Below are 21206 nucleotides of genomic sequence, written 5' to 3'. Positions count from 1 at the left end.
TTTAATGGCTGCATAATATCCATTGATTGGATATACCATAGTTGATTTAACTATTTATTCCCTCATTATTGATTGCCTTCAACCTTTTTGATTATCTTTATGAATGTGCCCTTCTTCATATTTTGTCTTTTTATTTTGTAAATGATAAATATTAATTAGGAAAAGAACAAGGAATGTTGAAAAGTAAGACAAGAGCAAAAATATCCATTCCAAATTTCACTATCCTTAAAGAGCAATAATTAATATTAGGTGAATGTAATTCCAGATATCTTTCTAGCACTGTTTTCATTACTGAATCTCACTGAGTAGGCTGGCTTTTGGCAGTTGAACTGTAGGAGACGCCTGTTTACTACCCCGTGGGCTGGTAAACTCCTTGCACATGAAGAATGTTCATTCTGTCACATAACAATCATTTTAACCATCAGCAAGATAACTTTTGGGGCTAGCTTCAAATCAGTACATGTAAAGGTCAAAGAGTTTTATAAATGATAATACTGTGCGTCTTTCCTTGGGCCAATCTGTAGCTGTTTATTCATAATCTCTTTAATGTTTAAAAGTGCCTAAAATATTCACTAGAGATGAAAGGAGTAGATGTTTTTGGCATTTGGCCTCTGTAAAAGCCACAATTTACCTTAAAATCTTTCTCTATGCCTAAATCTGTCTCTTTGGGGTCCAGTTTCTAACGTGCTAATGCTCCAAGTGGTTATACTTCTTAAAAAAACGCCAACCACAGAACTGCCAAAATATATTAGCTTTATGTCTAAGCGACACTTTTGTTTTGTTATAACTATTTTAACTATCGAGAGTGAGGGTTATTGTCTCAGCTACCCTGGGAAATTTCAAAGATTTAAAGAGGTTGGACTTTGGAGAAATTCTTTCCCTTCTTAATCCTTCACTGGTTACAAACGTCTGTGGGCCATATAATTGTTTCTTGACATTGTCTGGTAGATCAATATCATGCTTTCATGCCCTTTAGATTAGAAACCTCTGGCTTTAAATCCCTTAACCCACACTTTAGGATTAGTGCTAAAATTTAACATGCAGTCCATGACCATTCAGTGCTGGGTCACATTTCACAGGTCACATAGTGATTACTCAGGTGCAATAGGAACCTGGCAACTTTAAAGGGTAAGACATGGGACCTCCCCGTTATTTCAGTGGTGTCTGTCTTCCCTCCCTCACCAAATCAGGTATAAAATGTGTGTCAGTGTAAAAACGGCATGGCAGACAAAAGGCTGTCAGGCAGGCATTAAATTTAAACTTTCAGGGTGAATGGAGGGGAACAGTGTACTGACAGCCAAACCTGTGATGTTCTTTTCTTGCAAGTTTCTGTTTGGGTGTAAAAGAGTACAGGCGGGCTATGTATGAATCATCCTGTCCAGGGCAGAGCACAATGTGAACTGTGGCTACGTGTGTGATTATGGCTTTTGGTCTCCTATTGTAAAACTATCCAAGAACCTTTTGTGATAAAGTTCAGATCAGTTCAATTAATGAGTCTGTGGATTGAAGAAGGGGGCAATTTGTCAACACGTTCATCAGAAAAGAGATGGGAAGGCCGAGCATCTAGACCTTGAGAGGACAATATTTTCCTGGTCATAGACCTATAAAATTGGACCCTGGGTTATCGTTGCTTTGTTTTATTGCAACACGTTTTAGAACATGCTGGGCACATTATTCTTTCGAGTTTTTAAAAATTCAAATCTCTGAAAGATATTATTTGATGGGGTCACGAAAGATAGCGTTCGTATATATAGATACAGCACGTGTGTTTCAAGATCCAGAGACAAGACAGTTGACTTAGCCATGAGTTTCATACATAATATACTTTGACACCTAGATAGGTTTGCTAATATTTTCCATTCCATTATTTTTATATGTTGAATGGCACATTTGAGCTGGATATTCCAAAATTCTCTTTATATTAGTAATCTAGATGTGACATATTTTTCAAAGATGGCTATACAAGTGTATATGTACATATATATACGTATATATGTATATATATCCCATGCCACATATTATTATTATTATTATAATATGACTAACGTTCCTTGTGCCAAAAAGGGAAACTGTGTTTCCCTTGAATCTGGACAGGAAGCTTATGACTGCTCTGACAAATCATGTATGCCAGAAGTGATGCTCTGTGACTGTCAAAGCTAGGTGATACAAAGAATATAGCATCTGCCTGGTTCTTTCCTGGTGGGATGCTTACCCTTGGAACCCAGCTGCCATGCTGTGAGGAATAGTGAGGTCTGCATGGAGTGGAAGCAATGTCCCCAGCTGACACTGAGCAGCAACGGCTACATGTGAATGAATGACCCTTCACATGATTCCAGCCACATCCTTGCAGTCTTCTGACTGAAACCCCAGACAGACATTCGGGAGTGAAGACAAGCCTTTCTTGACCCACAGATATAATGAAACAATAAAATCATTATCATTATTTTAAGCCAGTATGTTTTGGGGGTGATCTGTTATACAGTACAGTAATTGGAACACTGGAGCTTTTTTGAGTTTTTTTTGTTTTTGTTTTTGGTTTTTTTTGGTATGCTACCTGGAGAACTGTGGGTTGCTCCTGACATCTGATTTGCATAAATGTCCCTGTTCATATGGGGTGAATATGTTGTTAAGTCCTCTGGCTGTCTGCCCTCCTACATGCCTAAGAGGTAAATTCGCTTTCATGCTTCTACATTATTCAGACAGGGCCTTTTCCAAGAAACTTTCCTTAAAACTTCTGGGTTGATATAGATACCTTTTTTTCTGGGATCCCTTAACAATCTGTCAACAGTGATCACACTGTGCTGTAATGACCAGTTTATTTGCCTTTTCTTCCTGTTAGACCCTAAGTCCCAGACAGTGAGTGTTCTTTGTCCCCATTTTTGTCTTGATAGCACTTAATACCAGTTTTTGGCACATGGTAGGTGCTTAATAAATTCTCACTATAGAATTATGCAATTAGGACTTAGTTTGTCCAGGCCTTGACTCAGAGAGCAATGGAAGAGAGGTAAAAGAGTTTCCAGAAGTGGGTTACCATGAAATTAATATTTCTAAGTGAAATTCTAATTGGGAGATTTTTAATAATGTCCCAAAGAGAAGTTTTCCTTCTTAGAAAATGTGCAAAACTCTAGCTGCCTCCAGAGAACATAAGTGTCATTGTTATGAGTTGGCATCTAGAGAGAAAGTGATCTATTCAACACTTGGTGGGCTGTTCCAGAAACACTGGATATCTTATAAGACAGCATCACTGGGAGTTAAGACAGAAGATAGGCTAGGGAGATTAGAGTCCCTTCTCTTGCTTTCTTGACTTTGGGGTCAAATATAGGGGCAGCCTCCAGTCTTGACTTCTTCATCTCAATAGTTCATAAACTCAGTGTCCCTCAGATGCCCCTGGAGATCTTTTTATGAATGCATTTCCCAGGCTCCAGGTGCAGAACTCTGAGGCATTAGATCTTGGTTGAGCCTGGAAGATGCATTTTTAATAAGCTCCCCAGTGGAATTCAGATACTGAAGTATGAGGACCATACTTTGAAAAAAATCCCCCCAAACAACATGGTAAACTGAAGAATAAAATTTTCTTTCAGATACTTGTGGAAATTGGGGCTCAGAAACTTTGGAAGGTACTGGCACCAATTATGGAAACCATATACAGAAACTTGATCCTTGAATTTCTAACTGGGAGTATGTCAAAGATTATCCTAGAAATTACTATAAATAAGTGACATTTCTCAGTTGGGTTTAGGATTTAGTTTCGTGTCTTGATGATGTGTAACATATTAAGGTTTGCAGTGAGAACAGAGATGGGTCCTGAGTACATTTCCTCTCTTGAGTGCTGAGTATTGATCTCCCAGCTCTCCTTTTGCATTCTTCTAACCCTGTGTTCTAACTATATTATCTTATGACCTCCCACCCCTGCCAGCTGCACCTTCTGTTTCCTCCCAACCTTATGTTCCCTTTATGTATTAAGTCCAACCTGACAATTTCCAAGGCAAATTTATCACCAGAAAGATGTGACTGTGGTTTCCAGGATTTCAACGCCATTGCAAGGGACATAAATATATTCCTGAGGTAAAGGACTGTGACATTTACCACAGCTGCCTTTATGACATTTGGCTTTTAACCTCAAATGTTGAAAGTGTAGTTAAAAAAAAAAACAAACTCATCCAAGTCAACTGTAATTAAACCATACTTTAGCTCTGTTTTGTAACTTCCATGGAACTGGCCTTCTGCTTTGATGGTCAATGTACTCATCAACTGTCACAGTTTCAAATGGCTTGATTCCTAAGTAGCTGTATTCTCCTCAATATGGTTTCTTGTTTTTCTTTAATGTAATGAATGCTTTTTTTTCCCCAGGCTCATCTGAGAAATGTTTTGGAAGCAGCACCTGACCCATCTGTCTGTCCTGGCTCCACTACACTACCTGCCTTGACCAGACTGTGTCCACCAGCAGGAGATCATATTATTACATCGAACAGGTCTGAAATCCACATTTAACCCTTTGCATTTACCTAAGATTCCTGTATATGAAGGATATAGAGATTTTCCCCCTAAAAAAAAAAAAAAAACAAAGAGAAAGATGAAGAGAAAAACGAAAAAATGATTTTGTTTTTAAACACAGAATAGTCTGAGGGCACTTGGGTGTGTGGAGACAATGCAGAAAGACTGGTTCTTTCCTGGACCCTGGGAAAAGCCAGTGTGCAGTCATCTGATGGATTGGGGAGAGCTGGGGAAGCAATAACAGGCAGGGCAATGAGACTCTACAAGATCAGCCAAGAGACAAGAGTTTGTCTTTGCATTCAAATCCAGGTATTTTAGAATGGGTACAATTTTATAAAAATGCAACTTTATTTTTGTCCCCCACTCTATTAGTTAGGAGTCTCTAAAAGCAGAGCCTGCATTGTAGATTCCTGTACAAGTGACACACTGAGATGGTATTGCTAGAAGGGGAGTGAAGAAAGCCAGGTAGGGCAGGGGAATAAAACTCAGGAAGGATGTGGTTTTGACTGAAGTTTGCCTGTAGCCTTGTCCATGAGAATCTGTGGTGCACTGATTGTACCATGGAATTAAGCCCCTTTTGACATCCCACCTTTTGTCCTCCTGAATCTGTCACTGGCCACTGTCTATTTGAGGGTGGTAGTGCACAGTGATGTAATCTGGGTGAGGTGGCTTCTGTTCTCCTGAAGATGGTTCTCCAGAGCAGGGGATTGTTGTGAGCCATGAAGAGCCAACACTCACAGCAGAGTGTGTGCAGTGACCTGCTGAAGGGGATCTGGGTGGAACATGAAAGGCATCCAGTACACTTCTTGTACATTTAAAATTTATTTAGTGTGGGACTCTTTCCCTCCCACCATCATGATCCATAGTTTTCCTGGTCCCTCCTGGACAGCTGATAGTTTTACAGCCTCTTTAAGTTGAAAGACAGCATTTTGATTAAGAAGTTAAAATGTCCAGTCCAACATACCACATAATTCTTCTGACTTTATTCTGAGATAGGTCTTATCTCCACTCCCTCCCTTCGATCCATGCCAGCTTCCTTGGGTATGTCAGGGTAAGGCTGGGTATGTGCAAGAAAAAGGTGGATGGCTTATTGTTTGCTTACCACCTTCCCTGAGTGAGATACTGTTACTGACTGTTGGATTAGAAATCAGTGGATCAGAAATCAGTGAAAAAGTGGCAGATGTTCTACCTTGACTAGTACTAGGATAAGATGACCGTGTTCTCTAGGCTGAGTAGGTGCATACTTTTTGTCATGAACACTTGTGTTAGTTTTTTAGAGGCTCTCTTGTTGGGCCCCTGTGACTCTAAACCTCCCATTGTAAATGATGCCTCTAAGCTTTTGCCCTTCATATGATCCTCTTGGACAGGAGTCACAGTGGCTCCAAACTGATTTCTTTCCTGTAGAACCCACATCTGGTCCATAGGGAACACTCACGTGTACATCCTTTGTCCTTGCAACTTGGATGAGAGGACAGGAGAGCAAACTAAACAGGACAGCAACCCTTTATCTACCCCCAAAGCATCTGGCCAGCCTGTCTCTCATGCCCTTTGATTTTGCAGACCAGAGACAGACAGTAATCTATCGTGCTTGTCTAATTCCAGGAGACTGACATCAAGTCCGACAAGGAGTCCTGTTGAAGCCGCTATTTTATTTTTCTCACTAGTTTATCATGACAATTTTCCAATATTCAGTGAAGTTGAAAAGGTGTCCCGTGAACATCTATATACTTACCAACTATGATTACATTTTACTTTGCTCATTTTATTATGTATATATCCACTTACTCATCTCTTACTTCATCTTATTTTTGATACATTTCAAAATAAACTGCACACACACATCTGTATACTTCTGTGTGATCCTCACCGTGCATATCATTAACTAGAGTTCAATATATGTTTGTTTTTACATGTAAAATTTATATACAATGAAATGTAAGCATCAAGTAAACTTTTATTGAGTTTTGAGTAATGTATACACCTGTGTAATCCAAAGTCCTATCAAGAAAGAGACATTATCCCAGGAAGTCCTTTGTACCTTTTCAACATTAATCTCCACACCCCTCACGCACCAGAAGCAACCGTTGTTTTGTTTTCCCATCATATCAGATTTAGTGTTCTAAAACCTGTGAGAAATGAAATCACCCAGTTTGTATTCACCTGGGTATGGATTCTTTTACTTAGCGTGTTCCTGAGACTCATTTATGTTGTTATATGTATCAGTACTTCCTTTTTATTGATGAGTATTATTCTTTTTTACGACTGTGGCACAGTTTATTTATCCATTCTTCTATTTGTGGGTACCTAGACTTTTCCAGTTTTTGGCTAATATGAATAAAGTGAAGCCTCTCTCTTGGTTTGAGATGAAGAGTGGAGCTAGTTTGCCTGCTCTCCGCTGTTGGAAGGATAAATTGAGCATGAGCATTGTAGTAAGGGAACAGTTCTCTCCAAAGAAATTTCTTTACCAATCCTCTATCTATAACCTCTAATACTCTTCTTGATCCTTTTAAGTTTTCACTGAAGCTCTCTCATTAGATTAATTTATGTTGTCTACTTTGAAAATCAACATTTCTGCTTGACAGTATATTTTGGTATCTGATACCTATGGTATCTTGGTACCTGAGTTGAAACTTCCAGTGTAGCAAACTGTGGGCACTCATTATTCTTTGAGTTTCAGCAGAGAGAAGGAGCTGTTTTGGTGGAGAGGGACTAATGAGGCTCTATAAGCTGAACAGTTCAGAGAAGTTGAAGGGGAGGAATTTGCTCACAAATGGCTGTGGCTGTCAAGTAGTGCTCCAGGCATGGGTTTCTCACACAACATCAAATAACAAAACCGACTATGAGGCTGCTTTTATTCCGAGTGTCTTGCTGAAGGAGACTCTTGAATTTCTGGCATTATGACATGGTTGATGAGAATGACCTCCATCAGTCATTACTAGTGAAGATAGCCATGAGCACAAGGTAATGGATTTCATGACCAGCTTTGGCCCTGTGACAGACATGGCATTGGTGTCCTTGCAGCACCTTGTGTTATTACTAGCTGCACTGCTACTGTGGAGATGAAAATCTATAGAGCCACACTGCTGTCACCATGCTATGAGAAAGGGTAGTTCTCCAAGTTGTCTCATTTTAAGTAAGAACAAGTAATAAATTAATGAGACTCTTAAAGTAAAACTGATTCTGCTTCCTTTTGCATGTAAATGTGCAAAGAATCTCAGTTAACCTTGTAAATTTGGTTCACTAATACCAACATATTAGGATTGTTAGCAAAAATACATTGGATCTAGAGAAATGCAAGAGAACATTCATATTTATATATGCAACAAAAAGTAGAGATGAAGAAAGCTGAAAGACAGCTAATAAAATTATACCTCTTCTGTGAGAGGATGTAGGAAATGGATTAGACTCCAGGCCTCTTGAGGATGGGAAGACAGCTTTAAGTGTTGTAAATATTCAATACATGTTTGTTATTGATGAAGAGCATGGGATCTCTTTAAAGTCCAGTTAGTATCAAGGAAATAACTCAGTAATTTCTCCTTATCTTATTCCCAAATTTAATCTGAAAACAGTTTATCAAAGCTTGACTTTAAACCCCCAGTCACTGTGGAATAAGATTTGAAACAATTTATTTTTATAAATATATCATTAAATCAAAATTTACTTAATTTATTGGGAAAATAATGGCTCTTACCAACTTTTATTTTTTTTAAGATTTTATTTATTTATTTGAGAGAGAGAGAAGAGAGAGAGCATAAGCAGGGAAAGCACAGAGGGAGAAGCAGATGCCCCATGGAGCAGGGAGTCCGACACAGGGCTCGATCCCAGGACCCCAGGATCATGACCTGAGCCGAAAGCAAATGCTTAACTGACTGAGCCATCCAGGTGCCCCCTAACTTTTGTTTCTTTTAGGGATAAACAAATATAATGTTCTAAACATTCCCAGAGCAATCTCTTTTATGATCTTGAAAATCCTTGGAGAATTTCCCATCCATTCTTGCTATTGATGGAGTTTTGTCTGGCTTAAATTAAATGTTCAGATTCCAGTCAGGTATTTGGGTTGCAGGATGTCATAGAAAAGGTATCATGGGGTGCCTGGGTTGCTCAGTTGGTTAAGTGACTGCCTTCGGCTCGGGTCATGATCCTGGAGTCTCAGGATCGAGTCCCACATCGGGCTCCCTGCTCAGCAGGGAATCTGCTTCTCCCTCTGATCCTACCCCCTCTCATGTGCTCTCTCTCTCTCTCATGCTCTCTCTCTCAAATAAATAAATAAAATCTTTAAAAAAAAAAAGAAAAGGTATCATGGTGCCTAAGGAAATGCTATATAAATAGTAGATGCTCAGTTAACTGAATTGAATTATTTTTAATAGTATTATCCTTCCCCCCCAAAAATGATCAACATAATGCTCTACAATACTTGAAAGTAACTAATCAAGGACAATACAACACCAAAAATAAACATATAAACAAAGGTAAAGATAAAAGTAAAAATAAGTAAAAGGTAAAGGTAAAAATAAGAGGTATAAAAAAGGTAAAGCTAGGGGTAAAATTAAAATGCAGGATATGTACTGTAAGATCCTGGGAGAATGGTCTCAGTATTTGCCTCTGAACTTTCTGACAATCAATAAAAGAGAAAAGCAATCCCAAGACACAGTTCACACATCTGTAAGATTAAACAAAACATTTGTTCAAAGGAAGCAATCTATTAATTGTTGAGAGAAATTTTCACCTGTAGTGCATTCTTATGATGACACAGGGTATGAATAACTTTCTCAACAATATTCCTATAGTAACATTCCTCAGTGTGTGGGGATGGTATAATACCAGTGTGATTTAGTAGAAGTAGTTTTAAATTTTTCCTTAGGGAAAGAGGGTGCAGAGAGGGTGCTGCATTTATATATAGCTCTGTAGTGGTATGGTTCAATCTGAGGATAAATGGTCTTGAATCTTAGAGGAGTGGATGGACTACTTGGTCTTTAAGGCAATTTTCTAGAAGTATTATTTCCCTTGACCAAAATTTTGATAAGTCCTGAGTGTCAGTGAATTTGCGGTTATACTTTCTGACAATCACTTGGACTAGAAATATTCTCTCACACTTATTATGCCTTTAGTGTTTTGCTGTTTTTTGGATAATGTTGACATCCTCTCACAAAATTCAAGAAGCTTGAGAAAACCTTACCTTATCAGGAAGATGAGTTGAGAAGAAACCCAAGGGCAGTGACATGATTTTCCTTGGAAAGGAAAATGAAATTTGTTCCAAATCATGAACAAGTGGTTACCAGGGACCTTTTAATTTGATAGCACAGAGCATAGCCCTTGTAATTTTAATCTGGATAATATTTCCAAATGCCTACTTTAGCCATAGAGGAGTCTCCAAAAGTTACGATAAAATATTTAAATTTTAACGGCAAATTTCTCAGTTGGATTTTTCAAGATAAAGCAGTCTGCAAAAGTTAGTAACAGAATGGGTTGATTTGCTGTGTGGAATTACTGGCTTTCAGTGTTGGAGATGATTACCTTGTTTTTTAGCTTTGGAGAAGTTGACAACATGACCTTCTTCCTAACAGCTATTACAAACCAGGCATAATGTCTATAAAAGTCATGTCTACTATTAGATACTTACGCAAAGGATACAAAAATACTAATTTGAAGGATACATGTACCCCAGTGTTTATAGAAGCATTATCAACAACAGCCAAATTATGGAAAGAGCCCAAATGTCCATCGACTGATGAGTGGAGAAAAAAGAAGTGGTATGTGTACACAATGGAATATTACTCAGCCATAAAGAAGAATGAAATCCTGACATTTACAATGACGTGGATGGAGCTAGAGAGTATTATGCTAAGTGAAATAAGTCCATCAGAGAAAGACAAATACCATATGATTTCACTCATATGTGGAATTTAAGAAACAAAACAAATGAACACGGGGGTGGAGAGAAGAAAGCCAAGAAACAGACTCTTAACTACAGAGAACAAACTGATGGTTACCAGAAGGGAGGTGGGTGGAGGGGATGGATTAAATAGGTGATGGGGATTAAGGAGTGCACTTGCTGTGATGAGCACCAAGTGTTGTATGTAAGTGTTGAATCACTAAATTGTACATCTGAAACTCATATTATACTGTATGTTAACTAACTGGAATAAAAACTTGAAAAAAGAAAAAAAAGCCTTGAGTATAATAATAGGAAAATGTTATATTTAGATTGGGACTTGACTAATATATATTCAAAATTTCTCCACTAAAGAAAACATTTATATTTTCTTTGCTATAACAAGAGTAACAGGTAAGCTATGTTTATTTTACAGAAGGATCTGTTGAGGGCAAAATTTTAAAATGTGTCTTTCTCTGGGACAGACACAGTGATATTCACATTTACAACAAGTCTTTCTGATCAGCCTCAATCTTGTTACAGGACTGAGAAACATTCAGAGTAATTAGCCAGTTAAATAATCAATCAGCTAACTAGTTCTGCATATCTTGGTTTCACTCTTCAGTGGTTTCCATATATATGATATATGGGCAGTCCTGCTACTATTCTTTTTAAATGAAGTTAAATGCAGAAAAATGATATTGGAATCCTCTTTTACGTCACTCACAAAAATTAATTTGAAATGGATTAAAGACTTAAACACAAGACCTGAAGCCATAAAACTCCTAGAAGAAAACATAGAGAAAAATTTCCTTGACATTGGTCACTTATATGTGGAATCTAAAAAAGCTAAACTCACAGGAACAAATTGCAGAGTGGTGGTTACCAGGGCCTTAGGAGTGGGGGAACTGGGGAGATGTTGGTCAAAGTGTACAAGTTTGTAATTGGAAGATGAATAGGTTCTGGGGATCTAATGCACAGTATTGTGATTTTAGTTAACAATCCTGTATTATGTACTTGAAAATTGCTAGGAGACTAGAACGTAAATGTCCCCACCACAAAAAAGAAATGATAATTATGTGATATAATGGAGCTGTTAGCTAATATGTGGTAGTAATCGTATTGCAATATATAAGTGTATGAAACCAACATGTTGTACACCTTAAACTTAGAAATGTTAGATGTCAATTATATCTCACAAATGAAAAGAAAGAAATGAAAGTTTATTTGTGAAGCATATCTATTTTGTCCTATCTTCACTTGACAACTCTACCAGCTTATATTTATTAATATTAATTGGTATAACAAGGATTGACATTAGAGAAAACCCAAAATGGTTTCTTCCATTTTCTTACTCTCTTCCCAAGTGAGTCAAGTATGGGTCCAGTCTCTTAGCCACACCTGGGCCTGTAACCAAGGAAATTTTAGCCTAGAAAGAATTTAGGAACATCTCGCTGGAAGTGTTGGTTGGAAATAGTATTTTTTCCTTGCCCTGTACCCAAGTGAAGCTGCTACATGGTACTAAAAAGAATGATTTGGCTGAAAGATCAGCTGAGACTTGCTGTGAGGAGGATATCAACCTCCTGTCATAAGCCAACTGACCTAGGCTGACTGTGTCTACTTCCCCTGTGGGTCCATTCATCCTTCTGGTCCTGTATTCAGCCTTCTTTGCTTCAGATGAAAGGCCAGGCTAATAGTGGTGCTCTGCACCTACCCATCTAACAGCCTGCCTCTATCCTGGTTTGATGGTATATCCCTTAGGGTTGGACTTCCCTCAAGTGGGAAGACCCAGTGCCAAGGAGTTATTTCAGTGTGCTTCAAACATGGGAAGCACATACATACACATGTATATGTGTATTTACCAAAATAAGGTCCACAAAAAAGTGGTAGCTGGGGAAATAGGAATCTTATATGTAGACATCGATAGTTATTGGTAGACAATTAACCTTCAAAAAATAGGATGTCTAATGTACTTAGATAGCAGAAGCTAAAGATAAATCAGTCAAAAAAGCAAACTGCGCCCATGGGGCAGCTGAGTGGCCCAGTCAGTTGTGTGTCTGACTCTTGATCTTGGCTCAGGTCTTGATCTCAAGGTTGTGAGTTTGAGACCCATGTTGGGCTCCATGCTGGGCGTGGAGCCTACTTAAAAAAAAAAAAAAAAAAAAAAAGCAAATTGCACCCTGGAGTTGAATATCACATCTATTTTCTGTTGCTGCATGTTGGCATAAAATCCATCCCACTGCTTTCTATCCAGGAGCAGAACTTAATATTGGAAAAATAATCTGGGACATAAAGTCCTCACTGCAAGCCTGAAAATTTCCATGACCCAGAGGAGACTGGATTTTGTTAACTTCTTGGGGAAGAGTTAGCAGTTGGGAAAGGTGGGAGACATAGGGATTTCAGGGGGGAAGGCAGGAAGATAGAAGCTACCCATTAAAGAACCACAGGCATCTGTGTGGAAGTACTTCTGTGGCCTAAGGAATGTCCAGCTTGACAAACAATTCTGTGCAGTGAGACATCAAGTCTTTCTCCAGGGCACAGGTACCAGTGAGCAACACCAGAGCACACACTACCTGTTTTTTCACTTCCCCCAACTTTCTCTGCTTGAAATTTTGCCCCATGGATCCGCCTAGGGAGAACACCCAGCAAAAGAAACAAATAGGTTTATTTGGTGGGGCTATCCCCCCACCTCCAAAGTAAAAGAAACTCAGTAACACTCTGAGAAAAAGGGCCTAGTGCCAGGCTATCTAAACACTGGGACATGGTAAGGGTCATCCCCACCCTGCTGTCTACATTTCCCATCTACAGCTGCTATTGAAAGAGTTTTTTCCACTAATGCTGATTTACGAAATTGGCACAACTTTTCCAGACAGTCTCCAAATGAACAGTCACTCTGCAATAATAGGACTTGTAGTCAGGCATCCCTGGGCATTTCATCTCTTTTACCTGGCTCTGCCATCTGTCACTGTAATACCTGTGTCACTGAGTTTTGAACCATAATACTTATACCTCATCAGCTTCCAAATGGTTCCATGATCTGTCAGCACTGATCAAGGCAGTGCAATGAGACATGACAGGGCATTTCCAAGTAGTTTTTAAGGAGGCCCGAGAAGGAAAAAGTTGAAGCCTGGGGACATTTGAGTCACTCTACCTTGAGTTGCTTTTGCGAGGTCTCCAAAGTTCTTGACATGTTTTGTGTGTGTGTGTTTTGTTTTTTGTTTTTAAATATCCTGAAGGAAAAGTTCATATATCTGGCTTAAATTTGGCCTGATAGGGAGATAGAAGCATACCTCCATACACCTAGGGGGTTGTCTATGTGGTGAGACAAAGCAAAAGAAAGGGTAGAGTCTTGTGGGAGGGGAGATGGAAGTATTGCATGTGTCTCCGTGTATGTGAGTAAGGGGGAGGGGTTAGGGGGGTAGTTCACCTTGAATGGCAGAAAGCTTCAAAGATGTGGGTAGAAGAAGGTCACTAATATTGATTTACTTGAATCTGCTTCCTTCTAGGCATTGGTCTAATGCTCACATACACATTGTCTTATTTAACCCTTAAAAGAACTCCGTAGAATTAAACAGCAGGGGGTTCAGCAGCAGGATTTGTATTGGTTTTTAAAACAGATAAAGACATAAACATTTTTTACAGACAAAGAGGTTGGACCTTGATCAAGGTCATGCATGCAATCTGTGTACCAGTGATATGAACTTGGGCAACTTAAGACATGTCAGATTCTAGACTATCTGCTATATGCATAATGAACGAGGGGTGTGAGTATCAAGATTTTTCAGCTGTCTCTTTGAACCCCCTTATCCACCAGAACAATTTTGGGATGCCTCCAATTCTCAGAAACTATTATCTAAATCTCTCCAGCAAGATCTTTTCCAGCCTTATTTCCTATCATTTGAAAAACATTTATTCTCTCTTTACCACTGTGGCAGTCTGCCTGGAAATAGGTGCAATGTATCATTTTCTACAATAATGGAAGGTGGGCTAGGAATTACCTATAATTTGTTTCTCCATCCAGGCACGTCAATCTAAGTTATGATGAAAAGTGGAGCGGCAACCTTGATCACCTACCGTTTTATAGCTGATGTGATTGTTTTTATGAAGCCTGTAACGTTTTTAACGTTATGGTTGTGATGATCCTGATTCTTGTCTCAGCAGAACAATATTACAAGAGTTGAGTCAATTCTGATTGCAGAGGATGGAAGCATGGTTTTCCTAGTGATAGGGTTGGAGAGAAAATTGCACAAAGCCCTCTCTGGTTGCCCCCCACAGACGGACTATGTAGGAACCTTTGGCCAGCATTCTGCTGCATCCATGAATTATTCAGTTTTCTGTTTGGCAGGGGGGAAGTGAGTTGCAACCAAGTCATTCTCAGATAACTAGGAATTTAAGATGAAATTTTCTCTAGACCATTCTATTCAAAGAGAAGTCATGGGTCGAGGATATTAGTGAACCAGGTGCATGTTTTGGGGAGATTCTGGAGCAAGATACTTAGCTGTTTTCTCTTCACTGAAGAGGCATATGGGGAAGTATGGAATAGCATTAGCATCCCAGTCATGGTCCTTGGGGTCCAATTTTATTGATTGAACAAATTTTTATAGAACACCCACTATTGGCCATACTTATGCTAGATTCCATGGAGAAAATAAAGGTGATGTCATCCCCATTGAAATTGAGGGATCCTGATCCTTAACATTTTTAATCCATCCTGATAAGTGCTATAATAATGTTATGAAAACACTAATGATGAGACTTCTAGGAGAAATAATCAAGGAAGATGATAAAGAGGTGGTATCATTTGAGCTGATCCATACTGACTAATGGATTTTACAAGCAAGTCAAGAATAGAGAGGATATTCTGAGCATAAAAGCCAGCCTGATAATGGGCACAGAAGCATGGCATGTGGTAGAGAAGGATGTGTAGTGGCAGGTGTTTATGGGAAGGGCATGGCTAGAAATTGGGCCTGGCATGTTTAATCTGAACAGTATTGTGAAGGGCTTGGAAAGCCATGATAAAAAAATCTAGATTTGATATTGTAGGTTATAGGTCACAGACTTAATGGTCCACAGAGGTCAGGAATGTAATATAAATGAGTGATACTGACCAAATAGTGAGCCTGGTAAGTCAAGGAGTAAGGCTCCTTCTAAGGAAGGCAGCTGAGATTCCATTCTTACCGATAGTGGCTTTTCTAGTGTATGAACTCTGTATTGCTGATCCCCAATTTTCTAAGAGAAGCCTGAAATTACATTTTTTAATGTGAGCTCTCATGGTACTTAAATGCTGAAAGCTAATAATTTTTGTTTTTGAAACATTTGAGGGCCAAGCAAAGCCAATCTTAACGGTTTGTGTCTGTCCTATGTCAGTGGCTTGTGAGCTGGAGACAAATGGAAACCCATGAATATTTATACCCAAAGAGCTGACTCAGTCATATGGAAGATGGCGCTTGAGGCAAGGAAACAGTTGGACAGCTGGAGTCTGACAGATGATAAAGGCTTGACCTCAGGCATTTGGGCAGGGTGGGGAGGGGAGGGAGGAATGGAGACAAGAGCCTTAAAACACCTGGTGACCACTGGGTGTGGGGGTGAGGATGTGATGCCATCATAGATGACACCTGAGAGGTTGTGAGGCTGTTAACAGAATTGAGGAGACAGTAACAGGAGCTACTGTCATGTGCCTAGTGGATAATGATTCTGTTTTGCTTTTTACAATGTATTTTATACCTGTACTCCTCCACCTACTCTACATTTCTGTAATACATTATTTGGAGTAAAGACAACAGATTTTTTTTTCTTAAACCAAATACATTTTCCTTTTCCCCTTTTCCCATTAGTACTCCAAGATGAACCATTGGCATTAGCTGCTAGATTACAGACTCTTTCCCTGTATAGCATTAAACACATGAATGTGGTTGAAGCAATGAACGGTGAATATTTTAATCCTGGATGGATAGCAGAAGAAGAGGAATTTATGAGTCCAATTCTTTTCGAGTTTGAAGATAATGATTTTTGCCTTTTCTGCCTCTGCTTTGTTCTTCTGCATTTTACATTTTGCGACAGTGAGTCAGACACACTATTATTCTATTCAGCAGTCTTGACATCCACAGCAAATTTGCATGAATGAAGAAAGGGTTTCTTCTTTATCATTTTCTTTCATTCTAAGTGGTATTTTATTGCAGTGGAGATTTTAGGTGGTCTCTCCATTAGAACTTCTCACTTATAGGAACCTTCTATATTGTCTGTTGATTTGCTTATAGGACTATTGGAATAGAAGAGAGCCTCGTTTCTTGGATGGTGAGTGTGACTCAGAGAGGTGAAGGCATTAATTTAACACTGTTCAGTTATGGAGAGGCTGAATCTGCTGTAGAATCCCACCTAACATGCTGAATTTACTGGAGAAGGCCTTCTCAAATGTCTCCTGCAGAGAATGCTTTTTTGTTATCTACCAAAGTTAGGACCCCTGCCTCTACCTGACATTGTCAAAGGTCATGCCTATTTTTCTTTTTCTATTGCTCCACTGTCAGGCTTTTATTACTGCCCCAAGCAAATTGGGTAAATTCTCATTAGATTGGACACAATCTTTTTATGCTAAGAAGTGGTGAACTCAGTAGAGTTTTTAGTTAACTTGCAACACCAGGTGCAAGTAGAGACTTTAGACATCTTCACATTTTCTTAGATGGTCTCCAAGAGCCAAGGATTCTGTTCCATCTCTATTTCTCTGAAATAGTCTACCAGGGATCCATGGGATATGAAGGAATCTCCATAGTCTGTCCCAGCATTCTCTTCCTTGTACCTTAGCAGTTATACAGTAACTGTGTGCTTAGAATTTAATAGAGTCTGCACTCACCCGAACAGATTGTCAGGTAGTGGGTGCCTTTGGTGCTTTCATGGCTGGGTAGCCGACATGTTGGCAAAGAACTGGTAGCAGAGTCCATTTCTTCTCTCTAATGAGACTGCATGTTCCCTTAACATCCTTTCATTTTTTTTTAATTTAAAAATACGTCATAATTAAGATTTTTTGATCAGGTAATATATGCACATGGTAAAAAATTCAAATAGTATAAATTATTCTTTAGTATTTCTTAAATAGAAAAGAAGAACAAAAGGGAGATTTTACTTCCAGCTCTTCCACTAACTTCTTTGGTAGCACTGGGTCAATGACACCTTTATGTTTCTCAGTTTCTTCACCTGAAACCTAGGAGTGGGAATCTTTGCCTAGTAATTCTTTAGGATTGTCATGCGACCTTAACAAATCTGCTGTGTGCAGTGGTTTCAGTACATAGGCACTAAAGGATTTTTGTTATAGTTTCCTCGTGTCTCAGTTGAGTACCCAGCCAATATCTACTGTGTGCGTGGTATAGGCTGGGTGATGAGGTAGAGCTTTAAATTATTAACTCAGTCCCCAAAATAGTTCTATCAGTTAAGTCCTATTATTATCTCAATTTTACAGCAGGAAAATGGAGGCACAGAGAAGCTAAATAACTTGTCAAAGTTCACATAGCCAGTAATTAGTGGCAAAGTTAGATTTAAAGCTAGTCTCTTTTTCCCTTTTCTTCTCTCCTCACTTGCCCTCTCTCTTTATATATACATATGTATCACATAAACATATGTTTATATTTGTATAAATTTATCTAATCTATTCATGATGTAGCCACTGGCTCTTTCACTTAATATTTTTTTGCTGAACACTATGTTTGTGTCATAAAACATTCTTTTAAAACATATTTTCTGATGAGTTCAGAACAGTTACTTAACCAATTTGTACCTGGTAGGCACAAGCCAACCAACCTTCCTTCTTTCCTTCCTCCCTTCCTCCCCACTCCCTCCCTCCTCCTCTTTCTTTCTTTTTCTTTCTTTCTTTCTTTCTTTCTTTCTTTCTTTCTTTCTTTCTTTCTTTCTTTCTTTCTTTCTTTCTTTCTTTCTTTCTTTCTTTCTTTCTTTCTTTCTTCTTTCTTTCTTTCTTTCTTTCTTTCTTCTTTCTTTCTTTCTTTCTTTCTTTCTTTCTTTCTTTCTTTCTTTCTTTCTTTCTTTCTTTCTTTTTCTTTCTTCTTTCTCTCTTTTCATTATGCATAAGGTAAATTTCCTGATTCACAAATCTTTGTGGGCATCTGTGATTATTTCCTTAGGAAAAAAAAACAGAGATGGAATTGTTATTCAAAGAGTATGGGTATTTTTAAGGCTCTTGATATATATTGCCAAGTTGCCCTCAGGAAAGGTTGTGTCAATTTATTCTTCCTTCAGAACTCTATATTCCATTTTCATGAGGATGACAGAAAAATTATAGGAGGCTAGATTAGGACAAGACCTTACAGATCAGCACCTGCATCTGTGTGTGCACTTGTTCGCATGCACTGTAGACAAGGAAACAGAAGGCGAATACCTTGTCCAAGGGCACAAGGCAAATTAACGGTTGAATCCAAGTGATACTGGTTAATGATAAGCAGTAGATAAGGTAGGAAATGCCTACATGGGAGTGGGAATATTATCTTTCAGTCATTTTACAGTCTCATTACCAAATGTCATCCTTTCATTTTCTGGTTGCTTTATTTGGATGACCTCAGAAGCTACCCATGTTTTTAGAATGAAATCAATCTTGTGCCAAGCAGCAATTTCAAATGGTGATGGGAAACCTGAGGAGGGAAATGGAGAGAGCTCAGCTGCATATGCAAAACTCCCTGCAACTATTTTAGGGCTGCATATCGACAGGGTGAACACCAGTTGTTTACAAATGAAGATTTGTTGCCCAGACAAACGTAATGACAGCATGAAAGAAAATAAAAATTAAAATTTTTAAAAAAATATTTAATTTATTTTATTTTAGAGAGAGAGAGACAGAGACAGAGACAGAGACAGAGTGTGAGAGCCTGATATGGGAGGAGCAGAGGGAGAGAATCTCAAGTAGACTTCAGGCGGCATGTGGAGCTGGACTCGCGCTTGATCTCATGATCCTGATATCATGACCTAAGCTGAAACAAAGAGTTGGACGCTCAACCAACTGAGCCACCCAGGTACCCAACCAGATACCCCCCCAATTTTTTTAACGTGAAAAAAGCAAAGTTTATTACTCACAAGTCTTGGAGAGCACATGACATGCCCAGTGGCTATTCTAGGAAGTCTCAGAGAGAGTGAGAGAGAGAGAGATTGAGAGGGAGAGAGTGCTGCTGAGGGTTCTGCCTTTATTAGAGTCCATGGGCAGAGTGGCTAGGGGATTGCAGGTTCACTTTTTATTGGCGAATTTAAAACATAGAATAGAGTTGGGGGAGGGGCAAAATGGGCAAAGGGGGTGGGAGACCTAAGCTTCCAATTATGGAATGAATAAGTCATGGGAATGAAAGACACAACATAGGGAATATAGTCAATGATATTGTAATAGTGTTCTGGCAGATGGTAGCTACACTTGTGGTGAGGGGGACATAATGTATAGAGAAGTTGAATCACCGCGTGGTACAACTGAAACCAATGCAACACTGTGTGTCAACTATACTCAAAAAAATTAAAAGAAAATAATAAAGTATTTTCCTACAGTACTTAAAAATAGCAACAACAAAAACCACACAGAAGGCGTAGTAATGGAATTTGGACTTAGAACGGGAAAAACAGGGTCATTCATGGTCAATTATCTAGATTACCCAGGGCTTTCTAAAGGGATATTTCATGGTTGGGGCTGACCTGGGTGCTTATATAGTAATTGTGTCTTACAACTAGCATTATGTTTATTTGAATGGTGGTCTTTTTATAAAAAAAACTTCTTATTATAAATTCTTATTTTATTTTGTTCTATTTTAATCCCCGTATAGTTAACATACAGTGTCACATTAGTTTCGGGTGTACAGAACAGTGACTCAACAACTCCGCACATACCCATGCTCACCACAACAAGTGCACTCTTTAATGCCCATTGCCCACTTCACCCATCTTCCCACCCACCTCCCCTCTGGTAACCATTAGTTTATTCTCTATAGTTAAGAGTCTGTTTCTTGGTTTCTCTCTCTCTCTTTTTTTCCTTTGCTCGTTTGTTTTGTTTCTTGAGTTCCACATATGAGTGAATTCATATGGTATTTGTCTTTCTCTAACTTATTTTGCTTAACATAATACTCTCTAGTTCCAACCATGTTATTGCAAATGGCAAGATTTCATTCTTTTTTATGGCTGAATGATATTCCATTGTGTGTGTGTGTGTGTGTGTGTGTGTGTGTGTGTGTATACAAATATGTGTGTATATATGTATATACCACATTTTCTTTATCCATTCATCTATTGATGAAAAGTTGGGCTACTTCCATAAATGGGCTATTGTAAATAATGCTGCTATAAACATAGGGTGCATATATCCCTTTGAATTAGTGTTTTTGTATTTTTTGGGTAAATACTCAGTAGTGTGATTACTGGATTGTAGGGTAGTTCTATTTTTAAATTTTGAGGAACCTCCCTACTGTTTTCCACAGTAGCTGCACCAGTTTTCATGCCCACCAACAATGCAAGAGGGCTCCTTTTTTCTCCACATACTCACCAACATTGTTGTTTCTTGTGTTTTTGATTTTAGCCATTCAGACAGGTGTGATATCTCACTGTAGTTTTGATTTGCATTTCCTGATGATGTTTGATGTTGAGCATCTTTTCATATGTCTGCTGGCCATCTGTATGTCTTCTTTGGAGAAATATCTGTTCATGTCTTCTGCCCATTTTTAATTTTTGTCATTTGCAAATATCTTCTCCCATTCAGGAGGCTGCCTTTTAGTTAAAAATTAAATTTTAAAAACACCTACAATTCTACCACTATAAGATTTTTTTCATACTTTTCACATGAAGTATACTTTTTATGTAGTTTTAATCATGTCAT

General features: G+C 38.6%; 1 long non-coding RNA gene across 1 annotated transcript in view; it reads left to right on the top strand.

Annotated features, from left to right (window-relative positions):
* The window catches only part of LOC113918849, a 31759-nt gene that overhangs the window by 3517 nt on the left and 7036 nt on the right, over positions 1 to 21206 (top strand). Inside the window, exon 2 of the long non-coding RNA XR_003518700.1 lies at positions 4351 to 4472. This is a non-coding gene — a long non-coding RNA (uncharacterized LOC113918849). The remainder of the gene's footprint in view (positions 1 to 4350; positions 4473 to 21206) is intronic.

Source organism: Zalophus californianus, chromosome 1 (genome assembly GCF_009762305.2).
Source record: "Zalophus californianus isolate mZalCal1 chromosome 1, mZalCal1.pri.v2, whole genome shotgun sequence".
NCBI lineage: Eukaryota > Metazoa > Chordata > Mammalia > Carnivora > Otariidae > Zalophus > Zalophus californianus.
The sequence above is the reverse complement of the archived record's forward strand: the minus strand, read 5'-3'. Positions and strand labels throughout refer to the sequence as shown.